Raw genomic sequence first — 19,709 nt, 5'->3', positions numbered from 1 at the left:
AGTGAGTAAGAGGCTGTGGTTCCCCTCTGGGTTTGTGGGGCCAAGCACCATGGTTGTGATGCTGCGATAGGTCCCGGGAGCCACCACTGTGGTCAGCACTGAAGAAATAGGGCAGTGGAGCAGGCAGAGAAATTGCAGTGGGTGCTGGAGTGAGGAGAACCAAGGAACTGCTGCCTCGGGACAGCTCAAGGTACCTGGGACTGGGGCTGGGGCAGAGGAAGGGGTATGGTGGGACAGAGAGGGGTGGGGTGCTGGTGCTGGGCCATTCCAGGGTTGCTGGTGCTTATCTGAAATAGGGAAAAGGGGAGACTGGAAGGAAGGGTGGATATGAGGAGGAATGGGGAGGGAAGTGGAAGAAAGGGATGAACAGAGCAAGGTGAGACTTCTGTGCAGTTACCTACAAGGTGCATCTCTGTGGGCTTGGACGGACTTGCCAAAGGAGCCAGCAACGGACTCTATGCTGCCTGGAGCATCCAGTGAGGGGGCACCGAGAGCCCACTCAGGTTTAGGGAAGGAACCACAGGCTGCCAGCCTCACTTCTTCTGGGAGGTGGTCAAAGCAAGCCTCCCCCAGCATGGCAGCCACGCTGCCTCGCTCCTCAGGCTGGGTTTGTCCCTCCTGGTCACAGGTGGCCCCGCTGCCACCCTGAGCACACAAGCAAAGCATGTGTTTGTCATCACCTCAGTGACAAGGGCCCGTTTCCAACTCCAAGAACAACATTAACCATAAAAAACCATCTTGTTCTTATTGGAAGAAGGCACCGAGTGAAGGATTTGCATGGGTGTGGCATTCCCAAAAGGGGTGAGGCAAACATCTCCTCTCTCTGCGCTCGTGGACGCAAATGCCCCAAATCAGTTGGCACATTTCTCATGCTAAGCGTTAAAGAGAAAAATATCTCCATGGCTTACAAGAAATTTGCTGGTGACCAACATCTGCTCCCAAAGAATGGCTGCCAAAGTTTCCAGGAAACCCTCCAGGCCTTTTTGTCATATTTACTCAGTGTTGTAACTCAGTGCTAGCGGCACTTTTGAGGAGAGTGTCTCAAGGGATTAAAGCCCTGTTTTTAAAATCATGCAAATGATCTAACAAGGGTTAGGTGGAAGACATGTTCAGGCACGAAGGGATTTTGTCCTGCTGGATTTTCAGACACGGATCTGCAGACACTCAGCCACAACACACTGTTGCTCAGGCTCTCCTAACCTAGAAGATGACAGAGGTTGGTTGCAGATCTGGTTTCTGGCCAACTGGGCCTCCGAGTTGTTCCATCTCCAGATGTTACCTCAGGTAACACCAGCTGGTCATGGCTGCAGAGATGGCTTCACAGGAGGTGGGTACAAATGTTTGTCTCAACCAACCTGACCACCAGGTCCTTCCTGTTAGCAGCCAGGAGATGCTATCTTAATTGGCATCAGCTGGTTGCATCTGCAGAGAGGTTTCATGGGAAGCAGGAGCTCTGTGTGGCTGTGCCCATGTGGAAGTGAGGGCCCTCCTGCAGTTTCATGCAGGTGGAACCAAGAGCGGCGGGAGGCACCAGCACCGAAAGTCCTGTCTTGGTTTCAATGGTGAACCACATGGTTTTGCTGTATTGTTTTTATTCTCAGGCCCAAAAATTACTCCCATCTGGTTATTTCCCCCGAAACCGTCGCGAACCGGCACTCAGCCAATCGGAGCGGGGCTCCTCGCCCAAAATTCCGTTCTTCCCTTTTATGGTCATAATCTGGTCTCTCCAAAGACAAAAAAAGGTAGGCACGGACCACGCCAAGATGCGGGCGGTTGGTTCCACATGACAGGTTGTCCCGTGACCCGCTCCCGTCAGGCCACCACAGGGCCAGAAAAGAGGAAAGAACCCAGCGGGCAGAAGGTGAGAAGAACAGTTTTGGGCTCAAAAAAACAGAGTGCCATCTGAGGTGGTGAGACACAGAGAGCTCTGGGGGTGAGGTGTCAGCCCCCTCCCGACCACCCTGCTAATGAGCACACTAATTGGGGCCTGGGAACAGCGCTGGGCACCATGACTGGGACTGGGTGTGGCTCTGGGGAGACCTTCAAGGCTTGGCCCAGACTTGGGAGCCTGTTGCTCTTGTTGTCCAACTGGTATGGGAGGAGAAATCAAATGGAGACGGCTTGATCCTATGAGGAGAGGGTTTTCCTCCTCCCATCTGTGATCATGGGAACTGACAGACATTGATTTCTGTCAGTGTGTTCACACTTTGATGGCATTTCCAGCCCTCAGCCTCAAAGGCCTTGGCATGCAGCAGCTCAGACCCACCTGCACCAATTCATGATCAAAGCCTGATCTGAGCCTTGTCTGCAAATTCAGTCCTGTCTGAGGACAACAGAGGTCAAACCCCACCACCGAGTGCCATCCCAAACCTTGCCAGAATCAGAGGTGTTTGGATCTTCAGGTGCTTTTTGAGCTCTTCCTGGTTCCCAACCAGGAGATTGCACATCAGGCTCTCTTCATCTCATCCTGCAATCGAGAAGAGGCCGATAACCAACGAGCCAGCAAGGAAACGCCTTTCACACTCTGACCCTGGGCAGCCTCCCTGAGGGCCTTTAGGAGCGCTGGACTCTGACAGGACTTGCAATTATTTGCTCTTTTCAAGCAGGATGAGCTACCAGCAGGAGTCATGGAGGATCAGGGATTCAAATCCTGGTCTCTGACCAGGCAACTCCACCAGATCCCCATCCACCCACCAGTCCTCACCACGCAGCTGCCTCCTCCTGCCCTCCAAAAAATGCAGAACATTTCCCAAGCACAATCCCTCGTCATAGTTTGCGACTCTCTTAATTCCATTCTCAGACAGAAAAAGAAACAAATTCCTGGAAGAGGCAAAGCACCCTTAGAGCAATGCTTGACTCCTGTCTGAGCCAACCCTTAATCTGGGGCAGCCCTGGAAGATAAACAGATAAACGCCCTGGAACGTGTTTATTCCCAGCAGCCCAGTGAATTTCCTCATAGTGATCATATTTAAATCTCCTCTCCTGGCATGAGTGCATTCAAGTATTTGGTTAGAAGGCGGATTCATCTGCCAAGCAGGAAAAAAAAGAGGTGGCATTGCTTAAAGAGGATTTCATGGAAGTCATGCCTGGCCCAGGCTGAGTTTTTGTCACTTAAAAGCTCCGTAACCAAGGCAGGAAATTTGGTATTAATGAGCAGGGGAGCAGCTCTGAGGTTCATCAGCCCTTCTAGGGCAGCACAGGCACCCCAAAGCTGCAGAGGAGATCTCATTTCTCTCATGTGCTGCTTCTGACAGTCCCATCATGTAAAATTAGAACATGGGAAGTTTCAGGAACAAATTCTCAAATGTGCTTCAGTTGCAAGAAGTAGAAGAAATTAATACCATGGGGAAAATTTCCTCCCAGGCTGAAACCCTTGCTTGATGAACGCAGAGAGAAATTCTCTGCCGAGTCATGGGCACAGAGAGTGAGGAAGGGTGGAGGAGGCCAAATATTTAATCTACTTTTGATCTCCAAAATTCTTGACTCAGACTTTTGTGGCTCTTCATATACCAAGAGTGCAATTCCTGCTTTTCCAATTCCCCCTCGTTAAAGGGATGCAGCGACAGGAGAGGCAGGAACAGAAGGAGCATTTCTGGGCAGCCAAATCTGCAAAGCCTGGGTAATGCCACTGTATAAATTCATGAGCCCATTCCTCTGGGGAGCCAGGCTTTAGTGCCAAAAGATATTGCAGAATTACAGCAATCAGAAAACAATAAAGAGCTTGGGAAAACGCTGATGAGGGAAACCAGAGAAATTAGGGTAGTTAGAAAGACAAATGAGAAGGAATAAAACCCAGGTATTAAATAATTGGTGGGAGGCAGGAGGTAGATTAAGAGCTGTTTTCATGGCTTGGACCCCGAGCACAAGGAACCATTAGATGAAAGGAATAGCTGGGAAATCAAACCCCCTCAAAGGGCAGCACTTGTGCTTGGCAGAGGTAATTAGAGCAGGGAGTTCAGGCTGAAGCCACCATCTGAAGAGGCTCACTTGAGCAGGGAGAGAGAATTCCGTGTGCTCTGCCATTCACAGCAACAAAAGCAGCTCTGAAAGGGCTCCCAGACACCCGGCCTGGCCCCCTCCTCGCTCGCTCTTTTCCTTTCAACATCTGCATGGAAGCAGCTGCTGGACCACAAGACTGAAGCAAGAGCCTGATGGAGCCTTGGCATTGGCCAAGAGAGACCTCAGCCACAGCAGGGACTGCTGACACCCACGGGAGTCTTCCCCCACAGCCTTGACCCACTCTGTCCTGGAGATATTTCAGACCAACCCCATTATTCATCCCTATGGATGACCTAAACTCGGCAGATTTCTGGGAACCCAGCGCTGTGACAGCTCATTAATGTTTAACTCCAGATTAGGGGCTTGCTGCTATCACAGCACGGGGGAGGCAATATTTCCCCTGAGTCCTGATAAGAGATAGCACATCCTACTCCAGGAGTTAAATAATCAGGGATTAAATAATCAGGGGTTAAAAACCGCACTGGAGCTGATGGCGTCTGTGGCCTGACTGGCTCACTCTTTGTCTCATTGATACAATCCTACAAACCAAAGGAGAAAAGTGAGAGTCCCTTTTTGCAGCAGTGCTTAACAGGACCAGAGGGAAGCACAGGTGATTATTCACCCCTTTAGGACAAGCTGTACCATACTGGTTAATTTTTTTTTTTTCCCTGTAAATCTCCAGCTCCTGGAGTCCTGTCATTACATGAGAATATCACTCTTCCTTTTTTTGAGAAACAAGAACTGCCAAGGCTCCCTGAATGGAAGGACAAGACACAAACGGGTATTTTTTGCAAAGATTGTGCCTTTTAACCCAATTTCTCTGGGTTCTCTCGGGGCTGACTTGTGGCACTCTGACACCTTGATTTTTTTTGCATAATTCCTGACCTTGGCAAAAGCACAGAGATGGTGGCCAGCAAGATAAAATAACGGAGGTGATTAATGCTGCCTCTTTAATTCTGCTAAACTTTATAAACAGCTTGACCTCAGCAGGCAGGAGCTCGAAAGTGAAAATAAAAGCCAGGACAAAGGTCACTTATTCCATGATGGGAGGGGCAGAATTTGCTTGGCTTTCACAAATACTCTCCCAGAAGTTTTATGAATGACTTGCCGGATTTCTCGGTGACTCTCACGTCCCCAGACAGCCTCCAGCAGCTGGGATCAGTCCAGATCCAGCACCCAGGGGTGCCAAAGTGGGACAGACACGTCAGGGGCCTCCCCGTGCCTGCACCACAGGTTGAAAATGGGATTTCCTCTCCACTTCATTGCAAAACTTCCAGATGAACAAGTATTTCTAAGGGAAGAAGGGAATGGCTGCAATCTCTGCATTTCCAGCCTCTCAGCCTCTCCAAACATCAGGAGGTGACGTTTGAAGGAGAACAGCCCAAACACTGAGGACCTTGACATTCAAAGCTGCGTTGCAGATGTCCTTCTCTAAACAGTATTTTTAGTTGAGGAGCAGTGGTTCCATCTGCTTCTTCCTCCTTTCCTATAAGTTAAATAAAACCCAAATGCCTGGAATCTGAGCTCCTCGTTCAGCTACAGTGTTAAAATCCCATCACGTTTTGATTTTTCTCCTTCTGGTCCCATCAGTTTGCTTTAATACTAAAGGCCAATTTTCCAGCGGCCACAAGTACCTGGAATTTAGGATCTCATTTTCTCCTCTGTTATTCCCCTCTCTCCAATCAGCAAAACATTTTCCTTCAGATGAGGAGAAAATGTCACAGTGTGCAGGGCTTCTATCACATCCTGGGGGCCAAAGGACACCTGAAACAGGGTTTTTTACATGTGGTGACACTTTTTCAAGCTCATAACCCATGGTGAAAAATCACAAACATCTGTAGATGTGCCTGGTGATATCCCAGCATCTGCCCCATCTCCTGGGGGTGCCACCAGGTCTGCCTTGGAGATTGGCATTTTGTGGCATGTGCCTGGTCTGGAGCGGGGCCGCCTCACAAGTTTTGCCTTCATCTTCTGCGGGGTTTTTCTGTTCTTTGGAAGGTTTCAGGCAGAAATAGTGTTTCCCCAAGCCAAAAATAGGCTTTCAAATGTGTAATTATTTTCAGGGTGCCTGCAGAGAGAGAGAGCTGCTGTGAAAGCCGTGGTGCACCAGGGACACATCCTTCCCCCACTGCTTTGGGCCAGCCAGTGGAAACACCAATAAATCAGAGGAAAAAAGAAAAAATCATGGGAGTTTTTGGGAATAACCCAAAAACCTCTCATTCCCCCTGGTGTAGCTGTGCACACAAGATGCTACAAGTCTGCTTGACTCTGAATTGAATTTTTTGAGGTGCACGAGCATCCTTTAGCGGGGTTTGGCAGAGGGGTTTGCTGCCCCTTCCAGGCAAAGCCAGGCAGAGGCCGAGCAGAGCCGTTTGAGCCCTTGCAAAGGCCCTTCAGCCTGGCTGGGTTGTGTTTCCTTTCCTGGGAGGGCAGTGGGGGCAATGCCAAGAGCTCACAACTGGAGTTGCACAACCCCAGGCCAGCGCCGGCTCCCAACCGTCAGCGCTCGGAGGCGGCAGCGGCGGCGGGAGGGGAGGACGTGCAAAGCCTTCTGTGGCCCCCCCAGGCTCTTTTTATACTTTAGAGAAGTTGGGCTCATCCCTAAGTTCCTCTCCCACAGATTGTTCCTGTTGTTGTCGCTGCTCCGACCTCGCAGATCATGTGGCTCGGGGTGACCTGGGCGCAGCCAAGCCGGTGCTGGGAGCTCCTGGTGCCTGTGCTGGGGACACTGGGGACACTGGGGACACTGGGGACACTGGGGACAGAGACAGAGGTCCCTGTGGCTCCACAACCGTGTGCTTTTTGCCTCCTCACCATCTCCCCATTTCAGCTTTAGCTAGCTAGCCACATATCTGCGGCTGAATGCTGTGGAGCTCTCGATCGTTTCACCGAGGTGCAGTGATTGATTTTCCCAGCCATCACAGCTGGGTATTGCACGCAAAATCCACAGTGTGCTAAGATTATAAAACAGAGATGGATCTCGGCTTTGAGTCTATGGGCTGTAAAAAATCATGGCAAATAATCCATGTTTACTCGGTGTGTTGTTTTTTCTTTAAACTCTCTGTCATCTTCTCCTTCAAAAGTCAAAAAACCAAGGATTAGACAGAATTAAAACTTGGAGACAAATAGGATTCCAATTTATTACAATATCCTGGTTATATCATTCAAGAATAATTTAAAGATCCCAATCAAGATTTATTAAAACTGTAGAAAGCTTTTGAGCAGGACTGACAGTCTATCCCTTTAGAGAACTCACTCCTGCTTTAACTTCCTAAATACAAAACTCTCTCTGTTCCTCTAGCACCTCTACCTTGGCAGCTGTGCCAGGGAGAACCTCTGGCTTCCAGCACCCCAAGAAGCTGTGCCCAAGCAGAGAGAAGGGATTTCATCTTTGGGGAGCATCCCTTGAACGGGCTTGGCAGGAAGGGCAGGGTCGTGGTTAAAGGTGAAGCTTTCCCTCCTGCTGCTGGGTATCTTGCAGATTTTATCTGCTGCATCCTGCCTGGGTTCAAATTCCCGGCGCTTTGGGTGTAATAAACCCTGATTTATTTCTGGGATGGGGTTTGCTGGAGGGCTCAGCTGGGAAACTGAGCTGCAGCCCTGCTTTGATGCACACCTGGGCATGGCCACCCCTCTCGGTCCCAGGGACTGCGGGGTGGCTGCAGGGGACCCTGACCTGGGAGCAGAAGGGACAGCACCCCTGGAATAAACCGAGCTCAAAGGGACCCACAAGGGTCAGAGCTGTGACTCTGCTCTGGACAGCCCCGGGAATCACTTCAGGCTCTTGAGAGCGTTTTCCAAACCCATGTCCCTGCTCCCAGGGCAGGCAGGGAGAGTTTTAACACCCAGAGCAAGACAGGTGATTAACAGGTGATGAGGCAGCTCCTTGGGATGGCTCTGGGACAGCAATTCCCCCCAGTGCTCCACTTGGAGCTGCTGGGCTTGGATGGGCACTCAGGGGGCTTTTCCAAGGTTTCCAGGGCTGGTGGCCAGCGATGAATCCTATTCCTTTTGCCTTCCACAAACTCTGAGGAGCACCGAGTGGATTTCAGCACAAAAATCTATTTTTATAGGGGAAAAAACCCCAAAGAGCAGAGCAGACATTGGAGCATCCCACCCAAATCCATGCCCTGCAAACCAGCAGGTGCAAACCAGCCCATCCCATCGAGTATTTGAAATTTTCCATGCCAGTGACCACTTCCTGCATTAAGTGGATCGATTTTCAGCACAATTCCTGCTGGAGGGAGCAGTCGGCGAGTCAAAAGAGCAAACTTGGTTATTATATAAAACAGGATGAACAATAATGGTGAGACTCTGACCGTGCCCGTTGCATTTATGGCTGCAGCACGTGGGCAAGGGGATCAAGGTGTGCAGGAAGGAGGGACAGAGCCAAAACAGCCCCAAATCGTGCAAAAAAACCACAGCAAAGGGGTGGTGGAAGGGTGTTTTGCCATCTCCCTGTGATGCCTTGGGAAGGCTGAGCTGGAACAGAGGCTGGAAAGAGTTACAGAATAAAACAGGGATTTATTAAGAGGATCTCCTCCATGGATCCACCTTGGGCAGCACAAGAGCCCAGCCAGGGCTGCACCCAAGATGAACCAAAATGGTCCCAAAATGAACCCAAGATGAACCAAAATGGTCCCACAATGAACCCACGATGAACCAAAATGGTCCCAAAATGAACCCAAGGTGAACCAAAATGGTCCCAAAATGAACCCAAGGTGAACCAAAATGGTCCCAAAATGAACCCAAAATGAACCAAAATGGCCCCAAAATGCCCGGCCGGGCACGGGGTCTCTCCCTGGGATCAGCTCTGCTCCATTTGCACCTTGCAGTTCATTGTCCCATCCCAGCTTCAGCCCCTGCAGTCCCACCCTGCTTGTTTTTCTCTCTGCAGCCCACGGGGTTTGTGCTCCTGGGCTGAGATTTGGGTCATTTGTCCTTGGTGCCCAGCTGGAGCAGGAATTGTTTTGTCTCCCTGCTCTGTGCACAGAGCTCAGCATCCCCTGATGTGAGCCCAGACCCACACACTAAAGCAGCACAGAATGGGAAAAATAGAAAAGCTGAAATGTGAGGCATCACCAGCCCCTAACAGAGCTATGGGAGGTGGTAATGGAGATCTGCTCCTGGTGCTGCAGAAGGCACCAGAAGCCCCAGCTTGGATTGTCACTGGTGTCACAGCAGTGGGAATTTATGGCAGCAAAAAGGAGATCATGGAAAAGTCGTGAAATCAGAAGTTTCAGGGTATGGAGGAAGGGGCAGGGAGATGGTTCCCAGGGGCTCCTGAGGCTTTCCATGCTCTGAGCTGCAGAAAGCACATTCCAAAGGCCCTGTGGAGCTGCTGCCAGGCTCCCAGAACCCTCCCTCCCTGGGATTTTCTCTGCTTTCTCCACATTTTCCCTTAGTAACACACGTTGTGCCCATCTGGTTTTTGCAGGACCTTCCAGTGGGGATTTGAGGGAGTGATTTTCCACAGCCCTAAAGCTTTCTCTGGAGAGAGGAGCTCTCTGAGGCAGGGCTGGATCCAGCCAGGAGCTCTCCCTGTGGAGGGATGGAGGATTGAATTCTTGATTTCAATCTTGGAGACTGAAATCCCCACCTTTTGAGGACTTGGAGCCACTTTCCTGCCTTCACATCCCTGGCAGAGACATGGAAACCCCCATGAGAGGATTCCCCACCACCCTCTGAGGGGGCTGGATCTGCAGAGCAGGGGCACCACCCACAGTAATGGGGGCTGATCCCCAATTCCAGGCTCCTCCATCACTCAGGACCATGGAAAATCGCACCTGCTCCTGTATTTACATTTTTTTGTTAATTTTTTTTCCCTCTGACAACAGCCTGTGGTTTTCCCAATGACTCAACACAGGCTCTCAGCTGCTCTGGCAGGCTCGTGCCAGACTCTGCTCTCAGTCAATCAGCCCTAATTAACACTGACTCTAATGGTTCTGTGCATTCTTCCTGCTCAGACTGAATATTCCCACTGTTCACTTCCCAGGCTGTGCTTGTTGTTTCTAGACAGATCTTTTCCCCTATGAAGGGGGAAATCCAGAAGGATTTGCAGCTCCTAATTTCAGAGATTTGCTTAGAAGTCATGTTTTTCACACTGCTCTATTTACTGCAAACAGAAAACCACTTTTTTTTTTCCAAGCAAATACCAAGAATAAGCGGCTAAAAAAGAAATCAACACCCTGAACAAGTCCCTGTGATCTCAGCTCTGTGTTTTAGCAACACTGGAATTGGTCTATTTGCATTTTGTAAAGGCGTGAGCAAAGTTTGTTAGCAGCAAAATAATTCCCAGGCTCCCTGTAAAACCCTCAGTACAAACATTCCCACTTCCAATGATCCAGGGGGTGGAATTTAAAGGAATCCACACCGAGAAATGGTTTTTAGCCCCTGGAAGCACCAAGGAAATATTTAATACACGTGGAGGGAAGGGTTTGGCTGGGGAAGCGCAGTAGGGAATGTGGGATTCACGGCAGACATCAAGGAATGCACATGGGGCTGTCCACAAGCCCTGATGATCCACATAAATAGAGGGAAAAAACCCTCTGGATTTGTTATTGCTGAGCTTAATCTTGTCTGGAGGAGCCTGTGCAGGGTTTATGGGTTAGAGGGGGGATGGTTCAAGGATTATCACAGCCTGGAAGGGGGGTAGGGCATCCCTTATGGAATGGTTTGGGTTGGAAATGGGCAAGTGTGATCATTAATTGTTGTGTTGTTGGGGTCTCTAGGACGAGGTGAGAGATGAGAATTGACTCCAAGTTCTTAGAAGGCTAATATATTATATATTATGTTTATATTATATTATATCATCATATCATATCATATCATATCATATCATATCATATCATATCATATCATATCATGAAAATTATATACAAAAACCATACTAAAGAAAGAGAGGAAGGAGACATCAAAAGGCCAGAAAAGAATGATGATAAAAAAACTGTGACTGGCCAGAGAGTCTGACATAGCTGGGCTGGGATTGGTCATTAAGTAAAATCAATTTCCATGGAACCAACCAAAGATGCACCTGTTGGTGAGCAACCTTCAAACTACATTCCAAGCAATCGGATAATTATTGTTTACATTTCGTTTCTGAGAAGCTTCTCAGCTTGTCAGGAGAAAAATCCTGGCAAAGGGATTTTTCACAAAATATCACAGTGACAGGCAAGGACACCTTCCCAGCGGATCTGAGCCCCCACGGGTGTGTTGGGAGCAGCACCATGTCCCCCCCCGAGCTGCTGGAGAGGGTCCAGAGGCACCAGGGGGATCAGAGGGATGGAGTAGCTCTGCCGTGAGAAAAAGGTGGGAGAGCTGGGATTGCTCAGCATGGGGAAGGGAAGATTCAGGGTGGTTTCACTGGGGCCTGAAGGGAGCCCACAGGAAAGATGGAGAGAAACAGAAAGAAGAGAGACTTTGGGCAAGAGCTGCAGTGACCGGAGAGAGGGAATGGCTTCGCACTGAGGGGGCAGGATTAGGTGGAATTTTGGGAAGGAATCCTTCCCTGGGAGGGTGGGAGGTGCTGGCACAGGTGCCCAGAGCAGCTGGGGCTGTCCCTGGATCCCTGGCAGTGCCCAAGGCCAGGCTGGACAGGGCTTGGAGCACCCTGGGACTGTGGAAGGTGTCCCTGCCATGGCAGGGCTGGAACGAGATGAGATTTAAGATCCCTCCCACCCCAAACCCACCAGTGACTCACAATCCCACTCCCAGTGCTGCTCGGGCTGTATCCCCTCCCCACCCCACTGTCAGACCCCCTCCCTGGCCAAAAGCCACCCCAGAGCCAGCCCAAGTGGCATTTCAGTGCCCCTGGGTGCCCCACATCCCCCACCCCGAGCAGCCCTGGCGCGTCCCGGCCGGGAAAGCGGTCGGAAAACGAAAATGAACTTTCCCTCAGCAGCAGAAACTCTGGGGTGAGGTTTGATTATTTTGGGTGGCAGCTGCAGCCAAGCAGAACCAGGCCTGGGCTGTCCCCACCTTCGAGCTGTGCTCTCACCCCTCTCTAGCGTGGTTCCTGCCCGCCCTGCCTGGGGGGGCTTTTGTCACTCCCGTTCCTTTTGTCACTCAGCCCCAGCCGGGTGGCACCAGGGTGTGCTGGAGGGAAGAGATGGGAATCTTGACTCCATGTTTTCAGAAGGCTGATTTGTTATTTTATGATACTTATTATATTAAATGACATATTAAAACTATACTAAAAGGGCAGAAGAAAGGATTTCATCAGAAGGCTTGAAAGGAAAGGAAATGGAATTATAATAAAATCTTGTGACTGATCACACAGTCCAGGACAGCTGGACTGTGATTGGCCATTAATTAGAAACAACCACATGAGGCCAATCACAGATCCACCTGTTGCATTCCACAGCAGCAGATAATTATTGTTTACCTTTCATTTCTGAGGCCTCTCAGCTTCTCAGGAGAAATGATCCTAACGAAAGGATTTTTCATAAAACGTGTCTGTGACACGAGGGAGCTGCCCAAACCCCACCAGCACCGTGCCCTGACTCCCCTCAGCCCCCCCAGCAAGATCAAGCACAAGGCACAGGGCCAGAAAAACTCTTTATTTCCTTATAAGCTCCATCATTTCAACCCAAATCTCATTTTTTCCCCCTTCCACTGTGGCTTCTAGCACGCAAGGAGTGTTTTCTTGAGAAAGCCGTGGCTCAGGGGGATTTTGGAGGGTGGGTGACCTGCCCTGAGCTGTCCCCACAGAGGGGTGGAATGGGGAAACGCTCCTGAGATGCTGCACCCAAAGGCTGAGCCAGTTTTTGAAAGATTTTTTTAATTTTCTCTTCAGCTTTGCACTACCTTGCGGCTTCATGGGAACTCTTCTTTGGGCACTGAGCATTTTCATTAAGGAACAAGAATCCTGTTTTTTTACAGCCCTTCCTCATCAGCCAAACCCAAAGGGAAGAAAGAAGATTATTACCCAGGAGACAACGAAAGTGGAGCCTTCCTAAATCTGGGCTTGCAGCTCGTGGCTCCCTGCAAGAGCTGCAGAGAGCAGGGACAGAGCCCTGGCTGAGGATGGGATGAGGATGGGATGCTCCAATCCCAGGGTCTGGCAGGGTTCTGCTGCCCTGAGAGGCATCTCCAGCTCTGTTTGGGCCCAAAAAAATGAGATTTTGGGGCTGGGAAAAGCCCCACAACCTCTGTAACCACCCCTTTCATGTTTCCTAATTGCCTTTCTGCAGGGGTTATTATTGAGTAATGCCTATTTGGGTGAAAAATTGCACCATAAACAGCCAACAGGGAAGGAAATAAATAATTGCTAATAAATGTCAAAGTGGATTAGCAAAGCAGAAAGGCCCGGAAAGAGCAAATTTTGTTTTTCTTTTTTTCTTTTTTATTTTTTTTGGCTTGGAAAACAACTCCTTGCAAAGATTGGCTTTAATGAAAACTATTTCAGTGCCTTGCAGGGGAGTTAATGCTTTGTCATTTCCTCAGAGTGGGTTAAGATCTCTCTGACTCCCCCACAGTCTGCAGCCAGCCTGGAAAAACAGCCTTTCCTTCTGTAAAACAAGGAAAAGGCATAAAAAAGTGATGGATTTCTCCAGAATACTGGATGCAAAGAGCTCAAGTGTTGAGAAAATTGGGAAATTTGTCACGTTTAGCGACTCTCCGGGGTTTGAAATTTCACAAGATGATGTGCATCTCACTGATATTTAGCAAAAAAAAATCAGCTTCCAGGTCCATTCAAAAGTGGGGGGGAAATAGGATTGAAAGCCTTAAATAAAGTGTCCAACCAGATCTAAATTGGGAAAAAGTGAAGTAACGAAGATGAGAGTGCTGTTCCTTCACAGCCAGGCGGTGTTTGGGAGCTCTCTGCACAGCCCCTTTCTGGAAGGAGACACCAGCTTGGCCTTGGCCACCACAAACCTTTGATTTAAAGACTCATTAACATCCCTGCAAGGCTGTGCTTGCCAGGCTGGCTGCTGGGAGCTGTAAAAGTGAATTGTGGAGAAAGGAAAAACGGGAAAAATGAGGAGAAACCTCCCCTCAGCTCTGCCCTTGGACCAGCAGCAGCATCCCAGGGTGTTCCCCTTTGCCAGGCAGGTCTGGTCCCTCTGGTTGCTGCAATGAGCTCAGGTTTTTAAGCTCAAAAAGCTGATTTTTTAAAACCAGAATGCAGAGAAACAGCCCCATATTGAGCTACTTCAGCACAAATCCCAGGCAATTCTTTTTTTTTCCTTTTCATTTTCTCCTCATTCTGTGAGAAACTCATATTTCCCTGCTGCTGTACTGAAGAAATAAAAACCTCCAGAGAGCAGAGGATGCTGAAATGAATGGCCAACCCCTCTGCTATTCCTCGTGGCTCCCCTAACTCCTGCCAGCTCAACTTGTGGTTGAGATTACAGCGATAAATCACAAGCTTCTCTTTGAAATAACAGCTCTGATTTCACCCAGGGTGAGGAAGGAGAAGGAGAAGGAGCCAGGGGAGTTGTGCAAGGTGGGGGGACGGGGATGGGATGGATTCCCCTGGGCTTGGTGGGGAATACAGGGGTCCCAAACACGTGGATGGGAAGGAACAGCACTCTCATCTTTGCTATTTCACTTTTTCCCAATTTAGATCTGGTTTGACACTTTATTTAAGGCTTTCAATCCTATTCCCCTCCACTTTTGAATGGACCTGGAAGCTCCTGGAAGCTGATTTTTTTTTTTTTTTTGCTAAATATCAGCGAGATGCACATCATCTTGTGAAATTTCAAACCCCGGAGAGTCGCTAAACGTGACAAATTTCCCAATTTTCTCAACACTTGAGCTCTTTGCATCTAACATTCCAAGCCTCTGGTGTGCTCAGGAGGTCCCACACAAAATTCCAGGCGAGTCCTCAGCTCGTGGGCCATGGGTGGAAATACCAGAGAGAGATTTTCATGCTGTCCTTGTGCAGGGATGGAAGGTTTGGGCGTCCTCATGGGCAGGATGGGGCTCAGCTGGAGTTGTGCAGCTACACTGGGACGCTGGGCTGGACACTGCCAAGCCTGCAGATTTCTCCCAAAAAACCCAAAATCTGCAGGTACAGCACAGCTTTGGGCCCCAGAATGCAGCTCCCTGTGAGGGTGGTGACCCCACAAAGCAAACACAGGCTGTGCCCAGAGGTGATGGGGAGACCCCCACTGAACCCCTGCCCAAGAGGGCTCCCCCATTCCTCCTGCTGAGCCCCCCAAGCAGAAATAACCCCAGAGACACCCTCAGCTTTTCAGTTAACCCAGACTGAGTTTCACCCCATGCTTTGGGATCTTCAGAAACTTGCACCACACCCCTATTTTTAGCCTGTCCCCTCAGCCCCAGCTGCTCTGAGGGCTGTGAGACCCTCGCAGGACTGCTGTGGCCAGGCCAGGCGTTATTCTGGGATGTTCTGAGCTGTGTCCAGCTGTGCTGGGCCAGGCTGGGTGAAGGAAGGTGTGGTTTGAGCATCTGCCGGGCAGGAGGAGCAGAAACGGCTCCAAGGGCTTTTTGGCCGTGGCCAGCAGCAAATGTGGAAGTGGCTCCTCAATCCTGGGCTGAGGCAGGGTTAAATAAAGAAAAGGGTCGCTGGGACTGGGGGGTTTTGGTGCAGCTGAGCCCAGCCTCACCCTCAGGAGGGGAGAGATGGAGCAGCGCCGTGCCCAAACCCATCTGTGCTCCGAATGGGGCAGAGAGAGAGGACGAGAGGTTTCTCCTCCTCTGTGTCACCCTGTATCTCCTCCTGCAGCTCCTGGCTCTGCCACAGGGACCTCAGCATCGCTGTTGAACTGCCCAAGCCCTGGTGCAACCCTGGGTGCTGGAGTTGACCCCAATTTTGCTCTCCTGGGAGGCAGATCCACAACTCCCCAGCAGCCACGGCCCCAGCGCTTCCCTTTTCTCAGAATGAAGGGAGATGTTTCTCCAAGAGCAACAACAACAACATTAAAAAAGAAACCACGGCCCCCAAAAAAGCAGCGCTGGAACTTTTACTTTCCCTGTGCCTTTTGCTAAATTTCAGGTGGGATTTTGGGAAGTTGCTGCAGGTTTGGCAGCTTTCGACTTCGTGTTTTCACTTTTTAAAGCCAGCTGTGGTGGCTGAGATCTGCCTGCCTCTCCCACACTACCTTTGCCTGGAAATACCCGCCGCGACATGGAAAATGAAAAAAACATCTCCAAAGGAGCCTCTGGCTGCTCTGATGGCCTCACCAGGGTCACTGGTGGGAGCAGGGGCCGTGGGTTGGTGGGAGGCAGCTCTGATGCTGTTGGGGACATGAGCAGCTTCTCCAGAGGTGGTGCCCAAGGTGGTGCTGACTCCAGGTGTGGACGTGGAATGGCCTGACCTTGGAATCTTGGAATGGTTTGGGTCGGAAGGCACCTTGAAGATCATCTCATTGCAACCCCTGCCATGAGCAGGGACAGCTTCCACTGTCCAAGGTGGCTCCGAGCCCCACCCTAGCCTGGCTTTAAACACTTCCAGGAATCCAGTCCTGGATGGGGATGAGGGATTCACATCCCTCATCCCCCAGCATCACTGAGGGCACATCGAGCCGCCCGGGATTTCAGCCTCAGCCAGGCGGTGTAGGTTGGATCCCAGCATCACCTGCACCTTCATCCCCACAGGGCAGGCCTATGAGCGGAGTCTCCACCCCACAGCCGGTCCCCCAGAGCTGTCCCACCCAATTCCCCCATCTCAGCTGGCCATTTCCACCCGGACATCGCTCCAGGCCATGCCGTGGAGCACCCAGGCCCGCCCTGATCCCACCCCACACCCCAGGGCTGAACTCTGGCCCTCACCGTGCCGGCTGCCCTTCCCCTCACCCTTCCCCTCACCCTTCCCACCCGGGGCTCGCCTTCAAAGCGCGCAGCTCAGGATTTATAAATAAAAGAAATAAATAAGGCCTTTTAATGTTCAAATTTAGCCCCGGGCAGACAATGTGTCCGCGCGGTGAAAGACTCGGTTTCCTGTCTGTTTGTCGGGGCTCCTTAGAAGCTTCCTCTGCACAGCAAACCCGGCCTGGAGGGCGGAAAAGGGTAAGGAGGGAGCTGAAACGTGAACAGAGGGATTGCACAACAGCCCTCTGGGAGGGCAGGGGCAGCCTCGGGCTCTGCCATCCAGCTGGATTTGGGGCTGAGGGAGCAGGGCCCCCTGCTCACCCACCTGCCCCGGCTGGCTGAGGAGGCCCGGGCAGCATCAGCAGGGGGAGGCGCACGCCCCGGCCCAAAAATAGTCCCTGGGATCCACAAAATGAGTCACTGGGTTTCTGGACCAAAAATATCTCCCTGCTCAAGGCTCGGGGCTGAAAGGAAAAGCGGGGTGGTGTCGGTGCCCGGCGCCGCGCTCGGCGCATCCCCGGCCTGGAGGAGGCTCGGGAGGCTGATCCCGGCTGGGAGTGTGGGAAGAGCAGAGGCAGAGCTGAGAATGATGATGCAGCGTTGTTCTTGTGGTATTTCTGGCCCAGCCAGAAGTGGGAAGTATCAGAAATCTCATGAGGCCTTTTGTGAGGTTTCCAGCTCTTTTGCAAACCCCCCTCCACGAGGCCTGGATTCATCTCTGACCTGGTTTGCTCTCTCTTTTTTTGTTGTTTATTCCTATAAAACACCCTTTTGCCCTGAAGGGATGCTCAGTTCTGTTTTCCACCTCGGTGTACATACAAGGAGTACAAGGATTAATGTCCCATTCCACCCCTGCAACCTCCTGCACCAGAAATGGTGGGAAAAAAAGGGACAAGGAGTCCATCAATAACAGCAGGGGAAAGGAAAAAAAGCAGGAAAAATGGATTTCTCTCATTCCCTGGCATACTCAATATGGACGAGCAACCACTCCTCCCCAGCCCTGCAGCTTGTCTGACACAGCATTTATTGGTTAAGGAAAATTTGGGATGCCAAAAAAAGCTCCTTCATTAAGGACTCTATGAAACGTGTCCCTTTCCCCACAAATGTCCCCAAGCTCAGCTCCTGCACCCGTGCCCAGCAAGTTGGGGCTTTGGAGACATGGGATCCTGCAGCATTCCAGGGTCAGCCCAAGGGAATCCATTTCCCAGCATGGCTTGAACACCAGCTCCCCTCCACAAAACACTTCTATTCCCTTCAGGTCCAAAGACTTGGACAAAATACCTTGGGGAATTTTCCTTGGAGAGTTTTGTTTGCTCCAAGCCCCATCCAACACTTCCAAGAATGGGGCAAGCCTCCTGGGAGGAGGAAACACGACAATAAAATCATTGAGGTCAGAAAAGATCTCTAAGTTCATCAAGCCCAGACATTTAACGAGCCAAGGCAGAGGTGACAAAGGAGAGGCTCAACCCCATGACAGGACACCAGCCCATTCCCCCACAAGGAAAAGAGGTTTGGCAGCTCTCAGGGCTTTTCCCCCTTCAAGACCCTGCCCAAGCCCTGAGGGACACCAAACCAAGAGGGGGTTTTAGGGCCAAGCCTGGCGCTGACAGGAAAGCAGCTCTTCTCACCCGTAAATGTAAATGAGCCCCGAGGCCACTCCTGCGCCCACTCGGGCACTCATCCCTTCTTCTGCCGGAATTTCTGCAAAGAAATTCTGATTTTTAAAGCAAGGGCACCCTCGGGCTCAGCATCCCACAGTGGGAAACCCAGGAGCTGAGATCTCTCTAAGAGCAGATTAATTAACTCTCAGCAGAGGCCAAAGTCTGAATGCAAAGCTTGTTTTGTCGCAGGGAACAGATCTCATCCTGGCTCGTCCCAGCAGGAAAACTCCTACTTGACTATTCAGGAAGCCTCAGTAGAATAAAATAAATATTTATTTTGTGGATTTTGTTTTTCTCTGCACATGGGTTTTGTGGACTGCAGCTCATTGGTTTAATTTTTTTTTTTTTCTACTTGCTTTTGAAGATTTGGTCCCAAGCCAGAATTCCTCTTAAATTCCAGATTCAGGAGGAGGCTGTAACACAAGCACATAATAAATATCTGGAAAATTAGAGGGGTTACAGGATGGAAAGGACTTTTTTCAGCTGGTTTCAGTGAAACTCCAGGTTTCGCCTGTACAAAACTGAGAGCAGCTCTTGCTGTTAGGGGAAAGGAGTTGGGGAATTTTTTTTTGCAGCTCTGTCGATTTTCAAAGCTCAAGCACTTGCCTTTTGTAGGCAGTGGAGCTGCCTCAGAACCAGATGAGATGATCACACCTGCAGACTCTGAGGCTGAAGCATGTGATGGAAAGATGCTGGTTTTGGGGAGAACTGGCTCTGTCCCAAATCCAGACTGAGAAAAGCTGATGGAACGTACAGGACAGCAGCTCTGGCTCTGCCAGCCTCCACTTGTGACCAAAAAAAAAAAAACCTAATTAAACAGCTAAAACAGCAGAAAAGTAGGGAATGGGAGAGATATGATCAACTATTTCTTATCTCAGTAAAAAACAGGTGTGCTAAATCAGCTCAGATTGGGGTCACAGGTCCACGGGCCACCTCAGGCACAGTTCCTGGAACTCTGGGGTTACCACATCGTGCCCAACTGACAGCTCAGGCTGGAGGTGAACCTTTACAGCACGCCAATAAAAGGGAAAACAAACGTTACCATTCATTCCCATCCTCCTATTTTAAGATCTGGCCCTGCCCTGGAATTGGATCCCGTCTCTGGCAGCGCCTCAGCGTCCATTGGTGACGGCCACACAAATCAAGAGTGAATTATTAAATTCTCTGGGCTCTTTTCCAGCCTCACCTCTCCTGATAGCCCTGCAGGGCTGATAAGGAGCAGGATGTCTCAAGGACTGGGCTGTGATGAATCAGCTCCTCCTGAAGAGCTCC

Source organism: Fringilla coelebs (assembly GCF_963513975.1).
Source record: "Fringilla coelebs genome assembly, chromosome: 14".
Classification (NCBI taxonomy): Eukaryota; Metazoa; Chordata; class Aves; order Passeriformes; family Fringillidae; genus Fringilla; species Fringilla coelebs.
The sequence above is the reverse complement of the archived record's forward strand: the minus strand, read 5'-3'. Positions refer to the sequence as shown.